The sequence below is a fragment of the Solenopsis invicta genome, chromosome 6 (assembly GCF_016802725.1).
Source record: "Solenopsis invicta isolate M01_SB chromosome 6, UNIL_Sinv_3.0, whole genome shotgun sequence".
In the NCBI taxonomy this organism is placed as follows: Eukaryota; Metazoa; Arthropoda; class Insecta; order Hymenoptera; family Formicidae; genus Solenopsis; species Solenopsis invicta.
Window position 1 is genome coordinate 4,371,400 of NC_052669.1, and position 18,184 is coordinate 4,389,583.

At 36.6% G+C, this 18,184-nt stretch overlaps 1 protein-coding gene and 2 long non-coding RNA genes across 6 annotated transcripts in view; 2 read left to right on the forward strand and 1 right to left on the reverse strand.

Annotated features, from left to right (window-relative positions):
* The window catches only part of LOC120358137, a 36,214-nt gene extending 20,494 nt beyond the window's left edge, over window positions 1-15,720 (forward strand). The window contains exon 2 of the long non-coding RNA XR_005575069.1: window positions 736-15,720. This is a non-coding gene — a long non-coding RNA (uncharacterized LOC120358137). The remainder of the gene's footprint in view (window positions 1-735) is intronic.
* The window catches only part of LOC105193913 (SAM and SH3 domain-containing protein 1), a 324,915-nt gene that overhangs the window by 87,716 nt on the left and 219,015 nt on the right, over window positions 1-18,184 (forward strand). The gene's annotated exons all lie outside the window — the stretch shown is intronic.
* The window catches only part of LOC120358136, a 286,272-nt gene that overhangs the window by 32,746 nt on the left and 235,342 nt on the right, over window positions 1-18,184 (reverse strand). The gene's annotated exons all lie outside the window — the stretch shown is intronic.

Consider the following 18,184-nt stretch of genomic DNA (forward strand, 5'->3'; position numbering starts at 1 on the left):
AAACAGTTACACGCGCAATTCGCGGGTTCTTCATTGAGGACGATGGTGACTCGCGGAAATCGGTCGAGCACAGTCATGAAACGGACTTTCGCATCACAATGGGCGAATCCGGATGAAAGAAAAAGCAATGCGCACGTATCGGAAACTTTTGCATCATCCTGTCAAGTTGTATCTTTATACATTAAAACACGGAAACCTGGTTTTATTTTTTTTTATTTTTTTTAATTAAATTTATAGATTATTATTTTGCGAAATACTTGTTCTGACTGCTCCAATATTCAAGTGATATCCAAATTGTTCTCTTCGAAACTTTAGAATTCCAATTCTTGCGAATTAAAGCGATATCAAATGTGCTGTAATCAAATTTGTTTTTCATGTACCTACATTATGTATAATTACTTTTTAATATATGATAATAAGCAATTATTAATTCTACTTATAATTTCATAGAGAGTTTTAATATTTCTGAGATTTTAATAGACCACAAAATTAAATAATAGAATTCACGCGATTCAAGAAAATTAAATCTTCATGGCTAACGAATGGAACGATTATATGTATACGTTTCAAAATGAAATATTGATAATTACTTTTTATATTTTCTGCGATGATAATACGAATTGAATATAACGTATAAAAAACGTTATGTGTGAAAAGTAAATTTTTTAAGTCTCGTTATTAATATTGACAATTTATATCACATTGATTAATGATTTGTATAATTTTGTGTTTTAGGTAAGTAAAGATGTCTTCAATTCACGTGGAAATACCCCTAGCGCTGAGTAAATCGAGAGATTGTCGGAGACTTTAATCATCGCTCACGAGCATACGGGCAGAAAGCGAAGCCTCGGGGGGCCAAACTACGCACTCTCAAGCTGGAAATTTGACGACTGCTTAAAGCAATAAGGAGGTAACGATCGTTACATCAAAAGTTTGAGTGGAACGGTTGCAACGATACGCACCACGGTAGAAGCGCGCAATTTCGTTTAATTCGTCGCAGTTGAACTCACGCGTGTCTGCTTAATATTCTTAGGGAACAATTCTTTTTTATATTCATAATGGATTCTCCCGGAGTTTCACTCCCACGACACTTTCATTAGTAACGAAATTGTGCCAAGTACAAATATCTTTCAGCTCTCCCGAGAGCGGAGCGTCGCGTGTTAATTGGCAAGGTCCGACATCGGGGATGAATGTGCGCCACCCTCGCGTACCTCCTCGAGGCTGGGGTCAGTGCCGAGGGGTTCGGTGGATGATGATCGAGAGATAGACAAACTGTACTGGACAGCGCACATTCGTGTGACCCTCGATGTATTCGCACGCGTATGCGTCGGACACATATTTCCCATGTGGCTCGAGCACATTCCCTTAGTTATGTTTGCTGTCGACATGTCGCAGAATTTTTCGTGCGCGAAATTTTAAGGCGGGCTTCGAATCGCAAAGCCGGATGACATGGTTACCACTGCATGCGTTAGATTAACGTGACGATGTATAGTAGAAATGTGTGATATAGATGCAACGTGTATCTTTTTTGTAATTAAAATAGTACAGAAAGGCAGAGAAATCTGTGGATAATTTTTTTGAATTTTTTAATTTGTTAATTTTTAATAGTAAAATATAAATTTGCACGTTAAAAGAAATATTATATGAATTATTATTGAATGTTTTTACAAGAAAAAAACAAATTTGTATCGCACTTTGAAGATATGTTTTGCATCGCGATTAAGCCATTGACAATCGTGTTTTCGACTGCAACCAAATACACTGTCGGCAAACGCAAACGATAAGAATACCGCATTTTAAACGCAGCGCTTCGGAGCTCAATATGATCCGTACAGAACTCTAAACTTGCCAGAGCCGTCATCCCCGACTGACGATCGCGCAAACATTTGCGCCCGAAACTTTCGTTCCTGGCATTAACCTGGAAAATTCTGAAGCGATAGCACCCAAGTCTCGGGCGCGGGCTGATGATAATTACGACGGAGATTAGCTCTCGCGGTAATGAATATTCCAGCAGATTGGCACCGCGAGACTGGAGAGACCGCCGTGCTCCCGCAGGCGGCGTAATTCGTGATCGATAATAATTATGCCAGGCCGTCGCCTCGCGTCACTTCGCGCAACGCCTATCTGCACATGGCAATGCTTCTCTCTCGCTCGCTCTCCCCCCTTTCTCTCTTTCTCTTTCTCTCTCTCTCTCTCTCTCTTCCTCTCTAGTTCCGACCGTTATTTCGAAGCCGGGTATACATACCTGTCGGCGTGTAACGATTCGAGGGGAAGGGGGTCGGCCGGAAAAGCGAATTTCCACTGCGCGTCCCCGTTTTGCCCTCCCTCTCTCCCCGGTATAAAGTGGGTTAACTTTGCGCGCACGGCCCAATCTCGTCATCGGGGGTTGCACGAGTAAAAGTAATTGGAACATCGGAAACGCGCTGCCGTTTCGTTTTCACGATTTCTGTCCGTTCCCTTCTGCCTCTTCTACTAGTTCTCTACGTGCACGCTGGCTAATTTTCCCTCACCGTTCCTTTTTGTATCTTCTTTTTCTTTCTCTCTCTCTCTCTCTCTCTCTCTCTTTCTTTCTCTCTTTCTCCCTGTTTCTCTCGAGCTGTTTTTTGTGCTTGGATCAACGCAATTCGTTAAACATGCCGTAATTAAATTAGAGTTGGAAAATATGTCGAAGCATCGAAACAATATAAAGACGTATTTGATTAAAAATGTAACCGCTTAATAGGTTTTTTCATTGATATCGGCACAATTATGTTTATCTTTTTAATTCAAAACTTTTTATATTTTACAAGACTTCACTAACAGTTTTACTCTTTACGTATAAATTCATCTCTTGAATTAATGAACTAGAAAACAGTTTTAACAATTTGAGACATAAATTTGATATAGCACTACAATAGAATTGTATTACCTAATTCTCGGGCTCATTTAATTTTTTAGTATAGACTGTTAAACTGTTATCAGTTATTTTGTAAGCACTAAAAATGAATTTTATGTAATTTATAAAGACAATTATTGCTTCCAAATTATGATACATACTTCATCTTATAGCTACTTAAAAGCATATAATTTTAATAATTATCTATGTATATCGATAAGATGACTCTTTTACATCTTGCTGATATATTGGAAATTGATACATATATGATAGATGTAAACTTAATTGTTTAACACATGGCACAATATTATTTCTATTGTAGTATCAAGAAAAATGTGATAAGCGAACTGTATATAAATATTTTAGATAAAACGTTTTATTTCACGTACAAATAATTAATGCATAACTAAAACTGGGTAAAATTCCCAAACGTGTTAGTGAAAATAAACGGAAATACGATTTAAAATTTCACTAGCTACTCAAAGTTTGATGAAGAATATTGACCGCGTAGTTTTAATATTCAATTTTTTAGCGATATTTGTGTACCACCAAAATTTGAAGTTTTTGCCGACAAAGATGATTTTATCTTCCAAAATTTTCATTTATATCTTGCCTTTTAGTTGTACCCCCAATCATTTTCCTCATTATCGATGTTGCAACCGCAAGCCTTTAGTGCTTTATAACCCCATTACAACCGTATTTTAGGATGCGAAGTAGAATAATGTTGATTTAACTTTTCATTCAACAAAATATTAATATATAATAATGATGAAATGAAAATGGAAATAAAACGTTTTAATAATATAGATCTGAGAAGCATGATTTTTGATAAAAATATTGAAATATTTACGAAGAAGTGTATTTTCTGCTATCACTGTTCAGTCTTGTTAGACGTGAGATATACGAGGTGTAATTATTTATAAATCACGTGCACGAAGATAATATGTTAGCAGACATCTAATTAAGAAGAAAAATAATACGGTTACGTTATTACATCTTATGTCACGTCAATATAGATCCGCTCGAGTTAATCGTATCGTACACTGCAAAGAGTAAAAATAGCCTAATTGAAACAAATGTAGTGTGTCCGAGTTTTGAAGCACTTTATCCACCGTATTTGCGTGTAAATACCGGCGCGCATTAATCTCGACGGGGCTCGGGAGTTCCACGCTCGCTCGCATAAAGTCAATATCAAACCGTGTTTTCGGCGCAGTGGAATAAGAGTCGAGCACGGGAATATAATCTCGTTGGCCGATTCCCATCCGGCGCAGCGCTGACAAATGACTCCTCGGCTTGATTACTGTTGGGATTTTAACGCGAGCTTAATTAGACGGTGTAGCTCCCCATGACTGATCGACCGAGCAACGAAATGATCCTCCTCTCTCCCTTTACGCTGGTGTCGATGTATCAACATTAGTTCGTAACGAGCGAGCACCTCTTGGAAGGATCACCCAAGGAGCGGTTCCTCTTTGCCGATTTAAATCACCGGCTATCGCAAGCGCGTGCTAATTAGAGGTATGCCGTTACTCTTCGCCAGCGGATCTCATCCTTTAACTTTACCTTCCGTACGCCGGTGCTAATATTTTTGTACGTGGTTGAAAGTAAATTTACCGAGCAGTCAGCTGTATGAACCTTTTAAAATTTTACAATACACTTATATATTTACAATTATATTTGTAACTTTAAATATACATTCTATAAATATAATAATTCACATAATCAGACATTGTGATAAAACACAATTAAATTTTTGAAGAGAGAATTTTAATTTCCTGCAGTGATTTTCGTTGATAATCGTTCCGATCACGATCGCTGTTTGCAGCGTGTATCGCGTTATTTACGTAATAAATAAAAATTCTGTGCGAAACGCATCTGCAAGCGTACTAAATTCTCGTTCATTTGAACACCGATTATCCGAAACGATGATCATACGAGGCGGCAATTAATATATGCGCGAATTAATCGCGGTATTTAGCAAGGTACACACGCGGTATCTCTGCAGTTATAAATAAATAACACGAAAATTGTATTCCCGCATTAAATGGATAACCGAGGAAATTACAACCTTTCCAAAAGTGCGCCGCGATGAAAATTAGGCGATGAAATCGGGACGATTGAAGCTCATCGTTAATTAACAATTAACGGCGCGCAGCCTCTAATAATCTTACAGTCACTTCGGAAGTAAATTCCTATTAATTATCATGAAGTAATTTAAAGTTTAATTAGACGTTTAAAGAACTTTTAAAATTATTATCGACGCGTTCTTTGGCTGGTTAAGAACGGTTCCAAAGTTTCGTTTGGAAATTAGCAGTTACTATTATCGAATTTCCATAAGGCTTCTTCGACTCGCCGTGCCGATTTTCATTACGTCACATGAAAATCTGCGAACGCTCGCTCGCGATGTATATGTGTATATGTGTAACAGGTGTTCCGACACGTATTATATATTTAGATTTAATTCGACAAATTGTACATTCAGATTTGAGGAGGCCTTGCACGAGCTCGATAGTCCCTGCCTCTTTCTCACTCGACGCGCACCCGCGAGTTAATTACGATCCTTGAAATTAATCAAGGGAGCCGCGTTATAAAAGAGATACTTCACCCCCGACTGTAATACGACCTTTCCTCTACGGCCGGTTATTTGTTCTTGTCTCGCAAGAGCGCTCTCCGGATAGATACGTTCGGCCAAACAAGAATCTTCATTATTCTCTCGAAAGTTTTTAAACAAGTTTCATTTACCCGTAAGAAAGTTAATTTGCGCTGCGCCAGTGGCACGAATGATTTAATTACTTAATAAACTGTGTCGCTTTACGAGCCCGGACTACCGCGGAGAGTACCGCGGAGTATCGCGGAGTATCGCGGAGAGGAGACGAGAAAGAAAGCGACAGGCGAGAAGTTTTTCCTTTTGTCGCAATTTTACGCGCGGATTTGAATTGTAGCGTGGTAACAGACTGAAGGTGGATCGAAAATTCTGGATACAAAAGCGCGGCGCGTTTTCTCCGCGTGTTACTCCGTTACGAAACTGCTCTTCCATCTTAATCGGAATTGTTGCGGGGACGGGTCTGATGAAACGTTAATCGCGAAAGCGTCGCGAGCCCGGGCAGGAAGCGATTCAGTTTGAAGCGGCTCGTGGACTTCTTAAGCGCATGCAAAAGGGAAGAGTGAAAAGACTAAAAAGGGCGAAAAGAGCGAATTGCCTTTTTTTTTCAGGCCGTCGCATCGATCGCGCGGGGACGCATCAGCTGGAAAGTTAACCGAAAGTTCTCGTCTCGCGTGGAACGGGACTCTCCGGAGTGGGAAGAACGAGTCGTTAATTTCGTCATTCGTTCCGTCCCGCGGGCTCCCCGTCGTTGTTCCTCAAGGTTTACAGGCCCTAACTTTTCGTCCTTAACTCGTTAATTAAGGACGAAAGCGTGACGGCGGCGGGGCAGCGCGGCGTAGCGCGGTACCGAGGTCGAAGAAGCGAAGTTTTAATAACATTACCGTAATAATACCGTCGGTCCCGCTCCTACTTGCGTAGCGTGGCCTAAATTATCAAAGGATCCTTCCACCTCTTTCTCTCTCTTTCTCTCTCTCTCTCTCTCTCTCTCTCTCTCTCTCTCTCGTTTCCCCGCCTTGCCACTTCCATTCGCTCGCTTTTCTTCATTGCGACGAACTTCCCGATGCTTTACAATCCGCACGGAATGGAGTTTAATATATCTTGGATTTCACGAAACACTAGCTCCGATGACGGCCGGCCGACTCGGCGTCGTCGCCTTTGGCACACGAAAATCGAAAATGTAAGGAAGGAATGACAATCGAGAGGGGTAGAAGGATGAGGCAGAGAGAAAGTGTCATTTTATCTACCTACGTACTGAAATTGAGTTTTTTGAATATTAAGAAATTTAAAGATAACGCAGATTTTTTAGTAACATGTGCTTCAACGAAAATTGGAAAATAAGTAGAAAAACTAAAGATGAAATATAAGTCGGTTTCTGCATATTATGGCGCTTACAAAAGAAACTCATTACGAGACGAGAATAATATACACAATGTAGCGGATTTGTGTGTATGTACCGTACCATTCCATTTCCATTTATATAAGAATTTCTTGAACAGTCTAAAGTCTGTTTTTCCAAAGCGAATATTTTATATAGGAAACGCCAATTTTTTTTTCACACACAATTTATTATTATCCAATATTAATAGTCTTGTACTTCTATGTTTAAAACTTAAATTAAAACTCTGTAAAACAAAGTCCTCTTGATATTCAATGAAGAACAAATTTACAAAGTTAATAAGTTACTCCTCCTAAATTAATTCTTTGATAATACACATTTTTTATATCACAATATTGAAGCAATTACTTTTCTCAAAGGTAGCATCCGATACGTCTTGCATGCAAAGAATGTAGAGAATAAAAAATAAATATAAAATAAACATAAAAGTAATGTTGTAAAAATGGAGACTTAAGAAACGTGCCGATAAACCATTTTATCATTTTCGTTATATATACATAGCGAGTATATAAGCGATTGTATAGCGTATAGTGCATGAAAGGGAAGGAAGAACGAAATAGGGTGGAGGGTGTCGCTTCGTTTTGCGCGTTCGGAGAGAAATTACTCGATCGAAAGGGATGGCACCCCGACATTATCTCGCAATTGTGCGAATTCCGTCGAACGCGAAGTTTCCGCCGAACATCATCGAGTTTCTGCTAGGAACCCCTCGAGATTCGAATCTACGAAAAGACCGATAAAGAAAGGAGGATACTGGGCGTTTTTGCTGAGTGGCGGCAGGGACGACGCGCGAGATTTACGTGGAACCACTCGCGGGGGCGGAGGGTGCGAAGAGAAACGGATCGACCAAGAGGACAGGAAGGGATAAAGGACGCTTTTTACGTCGCGGAGAATCCTACAGAGATGTCGTTCTCCGGTGGAGCGTCGTAATAATCGTAAACGCCATTCCGAGATTGCCGTTCCGCAGCTGTAACGTGCGCGCGCGCGCTTGAACTTCTCATAGCTGCAGCTGCAGCCTGCATCCGGCAATCCAGGTGATACCGTCCCAGAGCCGCGCTCTCGTAATTTCAGTCTTATTGTCCCCACTTTCGCAATTAGTAGCGGCTACGGGACCGTCGTTCTCGCTATCAACAGGTTACGCGTCGTCAGTCTTCCTCGGCGGGTCCTTAATAAAAACGTTCTCGTACACTCTCTTCCCGTCTCTATCTTTTCCTGTTCGCATCCCTTCCCCCCACCTTTCCATCCGGTCTGCGTCTCTCTTGCTTTATCTCGTTCCACCGTCGCTTCATCTCTTTAACTGTGTCCCATCCGATGCGACACGTGACGTGATGCCTTATCTGCTGTTATCTCTTCCCCCCTCTCTCTCTCTCTCTCTCTCTCTCTCTCTCTCTTTCTCGATTCGATAGCGCGTTGCTAATTACATCGTTCACGGGAACAACCGGCCTTTTGCTTTGCAATACGAAGCTTCCACGTGACTTGGTATTGATACGCTCTGTTCTAATTAAAATAGTAGGTTTACGAAATTCGAGACATACATTTTTTTTATGAGCGAGTCGAGCGTTTCATCTTTTTCATTGGTATAGCGTACAACGAATTTTATTGTATATTGCATTTTAACAACTGAGTACAATAAAATTTGTAAATCTTGTGAGAGTAAACAAGCTGTAATAAGCGTGATACGATTCGGCACAAGTAGTTTTGACAACGAAAGAGACCGGATGTCATTGACCTTACGATTATTGCTAACGCTTTTTAAATTTTACGCTCTCTTTCAGTTATTACATTTAGACATTTTTCTTTTAGTTCAAATTCAATCTTTAAAATGAGAATCGAATTCATCGAATATGCGAAGATCCGTGAAGATCGTAGATTTTTACCAACATTCTACTTTACAAAATCTATTCGAATGAATCTTTTAGCTTGAATCGATATGATAATCGCCTTCTGGAAAACGCGTAATTACATTCGCGTTTATATATCGGCTTTATTTTTTCTTTCGAGTAGAGCGTCCGCGTTTAATTCTAAATTTTTATGTTTATATTAGAAAAATATATCATTAATTTGAATTAAAAAGTCTTTTATGTATAATAATGTATAGCATTATTTCGATACTATTTTTTTTCATCGAGGCAGTGGTTCGGTAAAACGTAATATTCTGATATTAAATTTTATTTTCAATATTTTCGCGAACGTCTCGTGTCGCAATATTCCTGTAGATACATATGTTAAAACAGAAATTCATTCACATCGGCGAAGAGTAACATACGTTGCTTCCGTTTCGCTCCTTCTTCAACGTCGCTATCGTTCCGAAGGTTACGCGATATAATTGGGTGTACGTCGGCGGAAAGTACTTTCGGGAGAAGCGAAACTGAAACCGTTCGCAGTACACGATCCATGTACCGGCGTGACTTTGCACAATCTGAAATTCATTGTACCTTTCTTTCCGCAGCGAGCAGTTCTCGCGTTGCGGAAACGGTATTAATTACTGCGCGCGTTTCTGAACTCTCCGCGTTCGCGGTTTCCCCACCTCGCCTGCTTTTGCTATCGATACCGTTTGCATTTGATATTTTATGCGCCATTCGAGCGGATGGCTGAGATTCGTATGGCCGTAACGTTTTGCGTGTATCTCGAGAGGAGATACGCACGCGCGCTTGGCGTTTTGATCAGCGAAAAGCAGTTATGCCCTTTCGCGTGGATAAATGGCAATCGCCGACGCAGCCGTCACGGACAGATTTCGCTTGTAGCCGTTGTAGCTTAATCCGCGGAAGTAACGTGCGGCATTGCGTACTGTGATCCCTTTGAGCGACGCAACCGGTATCCGCTGGTACCCTTTGCGCGTGTCTCTTGTACAAGCACTTTACGATCAAGCTCGAATTGAAAGGTTGGTTATTATTTAATTGCTTTTGACATTCGGCGAGAAACCTTGTCGAGGGAAAATGTCACGTTTGTCTGCTGATAAATTTATTGTATCGGAGGTATCCACAGTTTTATCATTTTAGGATGTTCGAACAATTGAAATATGTGAATTCGGCATGACCGTTCTTTCACAAAGATGGCGCAATTTTTTTCACTGTTTGGATGCCAGTGATTTTTGGATATTTTGTGATTTATTTCTATTTCACAGGTTAAAATGTAAAATGCGAAAATTGTGTCGCTATCGAAAAACAGACAGTTTTTTTTGTTTTTTATTTTTCTTTTGTTTTGCCGAGAATGGAATAAAAACAATGTGTGTGTGTGCAAAGTTGGCGTATCATTTCGTAGAAACTCAGAAATATTGAAAGTTCTGGCTCCATTTACGATAGTTCTATAGTTTCTGATAGATAAATCAAATAGTTCTGGCCTTTAAAGCGAGAGAAACGCCTAGGACAAAGTGAAACGTCAGGTTCATACAGCGTCTCAGGTTGTCCTACGTCATTTTCCGAATGTGAAAATTTCGTTCTTTGAATAAAGTATTCAAATATTTAAAGTGCCACAACTTCTTTGTTTTCGACTTTAGCGCTTCAATTATTAAGGATAATCGATAAAACTCTTCGGGGAACTGCCAGAACTTGTGGCAGAACTCCAGATTCTCAAAAAATGTTTTGTCTGGTGAGGAATTGATAATTTTCGAAAAATTTTTCGCCAACTTTACACACACTAAATAAAAACATTTGATTTTTTCTGTTAAGAGCGGTATTTATAAAACTCAACGTATGACTAGCAATCTTGCGTGTTCAGATGAGACGTCTTTAAAGATTTAATAGAGCCGATATTATAGATTCATGATAGCACATTTCTTTTTTTTCATAATTCTAATAATTAATTATATAGAAATCGCTTTTCTATATTATTCTTCAATCCCTAGAAAAATTTCTTGAATTTGTATGTCATTTCCGAGACATGTAGACATGCTCATCTCGAGATCGAAACCTGGAAGCGCTCGTTTTAACAAGATCGAAATTGAATTCAGATTCGCGAGTCTCGACTCGTGTTTACAGTATAAACATTACGTCACGGTGTAATAGACGCACCGCGTCGAATCGCATCCACGTGCGCGTATGTCCCCCTTTGACTTTCGTCTCGCAATCCTCTTGACAACCATCATCGAAGTTAAGAGCAGCATGCATCTTTTTCCGAGTACGTTGAAGACGTGCCTATCAGACGTCTAAGTAATAGGGACAAACAAGCTCGCGCTAGTGTTTCGCGAGCACCGGATGAGTGAGGTAAGGCTGGTGAAGAAGTTGACAAACATTTTAATGAGATGGGATCTCTCGCGCGTCGGGATCAACGGGGAAAGCCTGCTGATGAGAGAGGTGATCGTAAACGATGGAAAACTGCACGAGGCCAAAATATAAAACGACAAACTAGAAAGTAAGCGAGAACGAGTATCATGAGAGCAAGTATAGGTACAGAGATAGGAGAGGGGGGAGGGACAGATGATGAGAGAGACCCCTGGGAACATCACGACCGTTTTATCGTCTTGCTCCAATCGGGGATATCTTCGCTCGATATCTCGCCGCTTTACCGGACGCTTCACCGTTACACCCTTTCGATCGCGCGTTCAGTCTCGAAGAGCTCTATATCGGACCGACTAGTTATCCGCTCGACCAACGTCTAATTGCCGAATTATTAGCCGGGATTTATCTCGCCGCCGGATACGTTGTCTTTCATCGTTGTTCGCGCGGCTGGTCGAGCAATTCGTGTTCAAGGACCGTTAAAAAGTAGGTTACGTTACTATATAGACATTCCTCGCACCAACGACGAGATCACTGAACCGAAGCATGATTTTATTTATCGGTAAATTTGCCCGCATTGAGTAAACTGCATTTATACCGCGCGTAAATATTTATAGAAATACGTAGAGGTGACAAATTCTTGATTGCATATGCGGAATCACATGCAACAAAAGATTTTATATATATATATATATATATATATTCTGTTACGTCCAACAAATGTAGAAAATACAGAATATTTAAAAATATATAAATTCTGCATTAATTCCTCATTTTTTAAGCTTACTTTCCATGATTTGTCAAAGTATGAAAACTAATTATTAACCCTCCATTTACAATTCAGCTTTTTTGGCACAAGCAAAATTTCACTTGCAAATTTTACTCCAAGTTTTACTTTGTATTAATTAAAGATTTTAACATTTCAGTTAAAAAATTATTTATCGGGATAATATAATAGAGGTGTTGAAAAATGTAACTCTGAAATTTTCCAGATTTTTATATCTAGAACAGTAAAATAAACTTAGCTGGAAAACAAAAAGAGTCCAAAATGTAAACAAAAGGAGGAAGTAAAAATTAATTACAAACGGATGGTTAATTAGATATTTGGATTATTAATTAGAGACTAACTACAGAGAAGACAAAAGAATTCATCGTTGAACGTGAAACGGAATAATCTGGATGGTTAAATGATTTAATATTTTATAATGTAACTTTATATGTATTATTCCGTTTTAAATTCAGTAATAAATCTTTATTTTTATTGTAATTAGTTTTTAATTACTAATATGAATATTTAATTAATAATTAATTTTCAATTTTTAATGAATCATTGAAAATTGGTACGCTCAGATTAAGGAAAATTAATATAGAATTTTTAAATGTACATATTTCATGAAAACATAATTATTGCATATTAACATTAAAAAATTCAAATAAGTAAAGAAAAATTTGAATGTTCTCAAATTGTAATTTTTATTACAGCAATCCGTAACTATTATATTTTATGCATACTTATTGATAATAACTTATCTCACAATTAGAGATATGCAACAACATAATGTATTTTTTAAACCTGAAAAGTGGAACAGCATATAGAAGAAATAGATAATTCTGAAATATCGTTGTGTCAGATATCATATCTTGAAATAACAGAAATACATGCCTAAAATCAGAACATATCAGAAACTGAATTGAATCTGACATCGTCCCAATTTTTATACACTTAACAAAAGGTCACCATTTAAAATTGATGTATAGTTATTGTGTGTATATTAATATGTACATGGTTAATATATTATTGATTAAACTTTTTTACATTATTGTATTTTGTATTTTCTTATTTTTATTTTTTGTTATTTATCTTTTAGTAGATTGTTTTATAGAGTTGTTACATTTTTTCTTGGATTTAAAAATGATTATTTTGATTATTATGAAAAAAGATTTCTATATCTAGAAAAGATTTGTTTAAAATATAAATCTAATATTTTTTTTAAACAAAACGTTAAATACAATATTTTTGAACAAATGTTGTTGCTTATAACACTTTCGTAGCTTAAAACAATCGATTCTTGTATTATAACTAACACTTGGAAATATTTTTAGTTTAAGTATTTTGGGTACGTGTTGCACCCCATTTCTAATTATGATTTTTCCGGAGGCTGCGTGTCCGCTATAAGTATCGAATTCATGTCTATTCTTGGCGATGATCACGACGCGAGCTGGCTTTTGACGTGATTTATCACGAAAAGCAATGGTGTGGAGTGCGCGGACGGAAGGAAGCGTCAGTTTGGTTTATCTTTGCTGATAAAATTGATTAACGCCGACGCAACGTTAAATTTAACTCGATACACGGTTTGCCATTATTAGTGATAAATTACCCGGCAGGTCCCGTTTACGAGGGGGGCGTCGATTTCCTAAGTGGCGACGGTGTTGGCGCGAAGAGGTGCGGAGGACCTAAACACAACTGCTCGCTTCTGCCGCGGTGTCCATTTGCATTTCTCGCTTTTCTCGGCAAGAGCAATGCGCATCGTGTCCTTTTTTCGCCATTGGTCCTCGAAGGAAGAATATACGAGACGGCGCTCGCGACACGACAAGCCGCATGCCGCTTTGAAGTTATAAAACACTTTGCCGTACGTTAACATCTAACCCTTACGCCATTAATCGTCTTCTCAGCGGTATTTGCCCATGTAAGAGCTTTTCGCTCTGTCTTCCTTACGACATATAATAACAAAACATATATATATATTTTTTTTTTTTTCCTATTATATATCATATATAACTATCGTTAGCGATCATTCAAGCATAATTAAGTATAATCTGTTAAGAATTATTTCGAATATATATGTACGCATATAAATTAAATAAAGAATATAATTATTTATAGATTTGTATTTCAAAAAGTTGTTTTTGAGATTACGTTTAGTCAATCACCTATCATGCGGTCACTAATACTATCGCACGAGCGGTAATGATTCATGAACATATAACTGTCTAAATGTAGTTTGTAATTGGCCGGCTTTAAACCTTTCCATCTCAAAAATTACTTGAAATAAAAATTTATAAACAACTATTTTTTTCTAATCTTTCAAGAATTTTCTTGCTGTAAAATTTGATTTACAAATTTTGGAACACCTGTATGTATATTTGAAATAATTTCTAACGGAAGATTATATTTAATTTTGTTTGGCCGATCGACGTTTCTGGCTATGCATACACATGATATACAATTTGTTATCATTTTTTTGCAATGCCTGCCCTTTCTATGTGTATACGAAGTTAAAACAATATATTATGTACAATTTTTTTGTTTTTGTTTATATAAAAGTATAATATTTTATACGTTTCATAAATCAAATGAATCCACCTTTTGAGGACATTGTGGCATTTATTAAAAAAATATTTTTAATGCAAAATGAATAAAGAATCATTTGAAATTTGGGTTATATTAATCTTACAAAGTGTCGCATTGTTATGAAATAGTTAGGACATAGGTCAATTTTTTATTACGCAACGAAAGCTTATAGAATTTCTCGAAAACTTCGAACAAGATCATGCATAAATATAAAATAATATTAAATATAAAATATTATTAAAATTCATGCAAAGAGAACTAGGCGCTTGAGGCTAAATTGGAAATGAACCATCTGGTGAATGTGACTTCCAGATATACACAAATGAAAGTTATTTTTAAAAGAATATTTCTACAAGATTTATTAATAATATAGAAAGTATTCTCTGATTGAATTTATGAAATATTTTATCAATGAAAAAAGTTTGAACCGACTTTTGTTATATTATATATGTATAGAAATTTGGAAATGTAGAAATTTTATACATGTATGTAGAAGAGAAACCAAGTTTTCATTTTATGTTCACACAGATATAAAGCTTGATATAATATGTCTATCATATTTCTTGAGAGATTTATTATAGAATATTTCCTTTCTTGAAAATATGCACATTTTTATTTATACAGGTATAGTATTATTATATAAAACATTTTATATCAAACTTTATATATCAGTATTCCAATGCACGACGTTGACCATTTGCATTTTCTCTTTTGAAGCGATTTTTTGCGCTGTCGGTGTCGCACGATGTCACGTTTTTCCGATATTTATCGTATTCGAACATATGCGTGCGAAGACGAGCGGAAAAGAGTGATCGAAACAAATCCGAGACGGTCCACGTGAAACGAGCGATAAACGATTTCTATCACGGCGTGATGCATTTGAGCTAGTACTCGATTGAAAATTTACGAGGCCACCTTCAGCAATGCTCTGAGAAAAGATCTCGTAGCGCCGATGACCGTGCCGGCAGAAATGGTGTCTTTTATGGGAATTATCATATTCTAATTTTATGAGCTTTTTCCTTTACAGCGAATTCGCCTTCCGCACATTTATGCCAAAAGTGAGCTTTTATTTTCCATAAACCTTAGGCTCACGCGCAAAGTAGATGCCGGATCGTAAAACAGTAGCGGATATATTGAAGCATTAAACGTCTTCTCTTCGTGCATGTGCCGATAAGATCCTATCTATAAGTTTGAAGTAAGTTTTGCATGAGGCGTTTCACCTCGTGGGGACATTTTCACATATAGTTTGATACATGCAGAAAATAATGGACTTTGATGTTTTTTTATGTCTTTTCTTTTAAAATTTCTTTTTTTATCCGTGAGAATAATTCTACATGGAGAGAATTTTTTGTTATATCTAACCGCAAAATTCTCTACTTTCACTTTGTATGGTGATAAGCTTGGGACAACTTATCAAATATTATGAGTAAAGATAAAAATTTTTGAAATATACAAAAAATATTTTATAAACTGTGTAATAAAAATTACAATGTATTGTAAAATGTTTTAAAGCAAAATTTTTGTAATTTAAGACAAAATTTTCTTATATAATGATATATTATAGACATGTACAAAATTTATTTTTATATACATATGTATTTAATGTATATATTTTGTCTTTTGAAAAACATGCTTATCCTGATAGTAATCAAATCCAGGATTTTCTTATCTCACTACGCCATTTCTTCCATTGATCCGTATACTATTTATGCTATAAACCAGCGTCGAACAATTTACCAACTATGTTGCATAGTAAAATTATCATGAACGAATAAATCAGATTGAAAATATCATGTATTGTAAAATTTATATAAGATATTGTACATGTTTATCGTAACTTCACATTTATTTTACTCTGAGAAAAAATTATACTTGACTAAATTTTTCAATTTTATTAAATTTTTGTTCGAGTTTAATATATTTAAAGACATAAATATTATATTTGAACTGAAGAGATTTAATCAAATTGAAAAATCAATAGCCAAGTTAACAACTTTTTAATTGATTGAACAATAACGTATTATAAATTGTTTAATATATTTTAAAATCATTGAAATTTTGTTATACAGTTTAGTAAAAATAAGCATACATATTTTACATTTTACTGTGTTATAATATAAAATGTGTAGTAGATTTTAAAGCATAGAAAATTACTTGAAATTCTATCCGTGCATGAATATGACGTATTTTTTAACAAACGAAAATTAGTTGGATAAAAACATGAAAAATTTCCCTAAAATTAGATGTGTATACATACACACATGTATCTTGTTTAAAAAATATTGTATTTAAAAATTCTTTAATAATTACATATATTTGATATTTTTATTAAAATGCCGGAAAAAGTTCACAATTGCTATTTTTCTGGTATAGTTCAATAAAAACTGCTAAAGACTATGATTGTAAATTATATAGCTATTTTCAATTCAGTATTGTTAAAACTTTTGCATTTGTTCTCGATTGCGTTATTTACAAAACAAATTATCATTCAAAGTATCAATTGAAGTTGTGAGACAAATTTAACTCTATGTGTAAACGGAGCAAGAGCTCCTGGAACAGCGCTATTTCATTTTCCTTTTAATATAAAATTCTATTGGCATGAAGTGAATTATATTATATATTTCGAAAGATGAAAATCTCAGCATTATTGTATTTATATTTTTAAACAATTAAAGCTTATTAACGAACAAACAATCCTGCCACGGAAATAGTTGCCTTGATTTTACATCTTTGTATCGAGAATAAAACAAACATCTTCAATTTCAGGATAAATCATAAGTAATGGAAAAATAAAATTATGTATTTCTATAAATAAATACATTTTATAAATTTAAATATATTTTAATATATTTAATATCTATGCAGTAACGTAATTGTATATGCGTGCGTATAGTATTTAGTAATGATTTACTGAAAAAATAATCGGGGATCTCAAGATGCGTTTGTTCGCAGACTTTCGTCGCGCATGAAAGAGAATGGGATACGAATGCGCATGCAGGGCGGATTACTGGCCGGCAGAGTGGAGGAAGAGTGAGGCTCGCCTCGCAATACGGCCGATTATGCGCATAAATTAGTGACCGCTCTTACGATAGGATGGCGCGAACGGGACGGGTTATCGGGCGGAGACGTGCGGTGGTAATCCGGCATCGGAAACGCATTAACAAATGTCAAGTCGCACGGCGAGAACGGGGGTGGGTCGCTCGCCACGTAATCCACGTGGTAGCCGGATGCTACAAATCAAGTTTCGGGCCTCCTATCGCGTGAAACTTCAGCCTGATTTCTTCGTTCTGCGATTTTTCGTTTCTTCCATCCCGTCTTTGGTCTCGCTGTCGCGAGTATAGTTACGGTAGCCGTCTGTTTCCGCAGCATTCGACGCACTTTACAAAAAGCACGCGCACGGTTGCATTAAGAATCACTTCGAGAGATGCATTCAATTTGCATTTTACTTTTTTTTTTTAGAGGCGCGATACAGTGTATATATCTGTGATGACTGTCGACGGCCAGCGGTTCTCAGTTTCGCTTGCGAACAATTTCGTTTGCGCAGCAATCTCCGTCACTGGGAAAACACCATCTTCCTGTCTTATTCAATAATTATGTGCTGCTGCAAGAGCACGATTCTTTCTCATGATGAAATATTTTATAGCATTATTTCACTCACGTGAAGTATAATCAAACATTAATTACAAAGACAAAACAAATTAGATATATTTTTACTTTTTATTATATCTTTTTTTTTTGCTAAGAAATC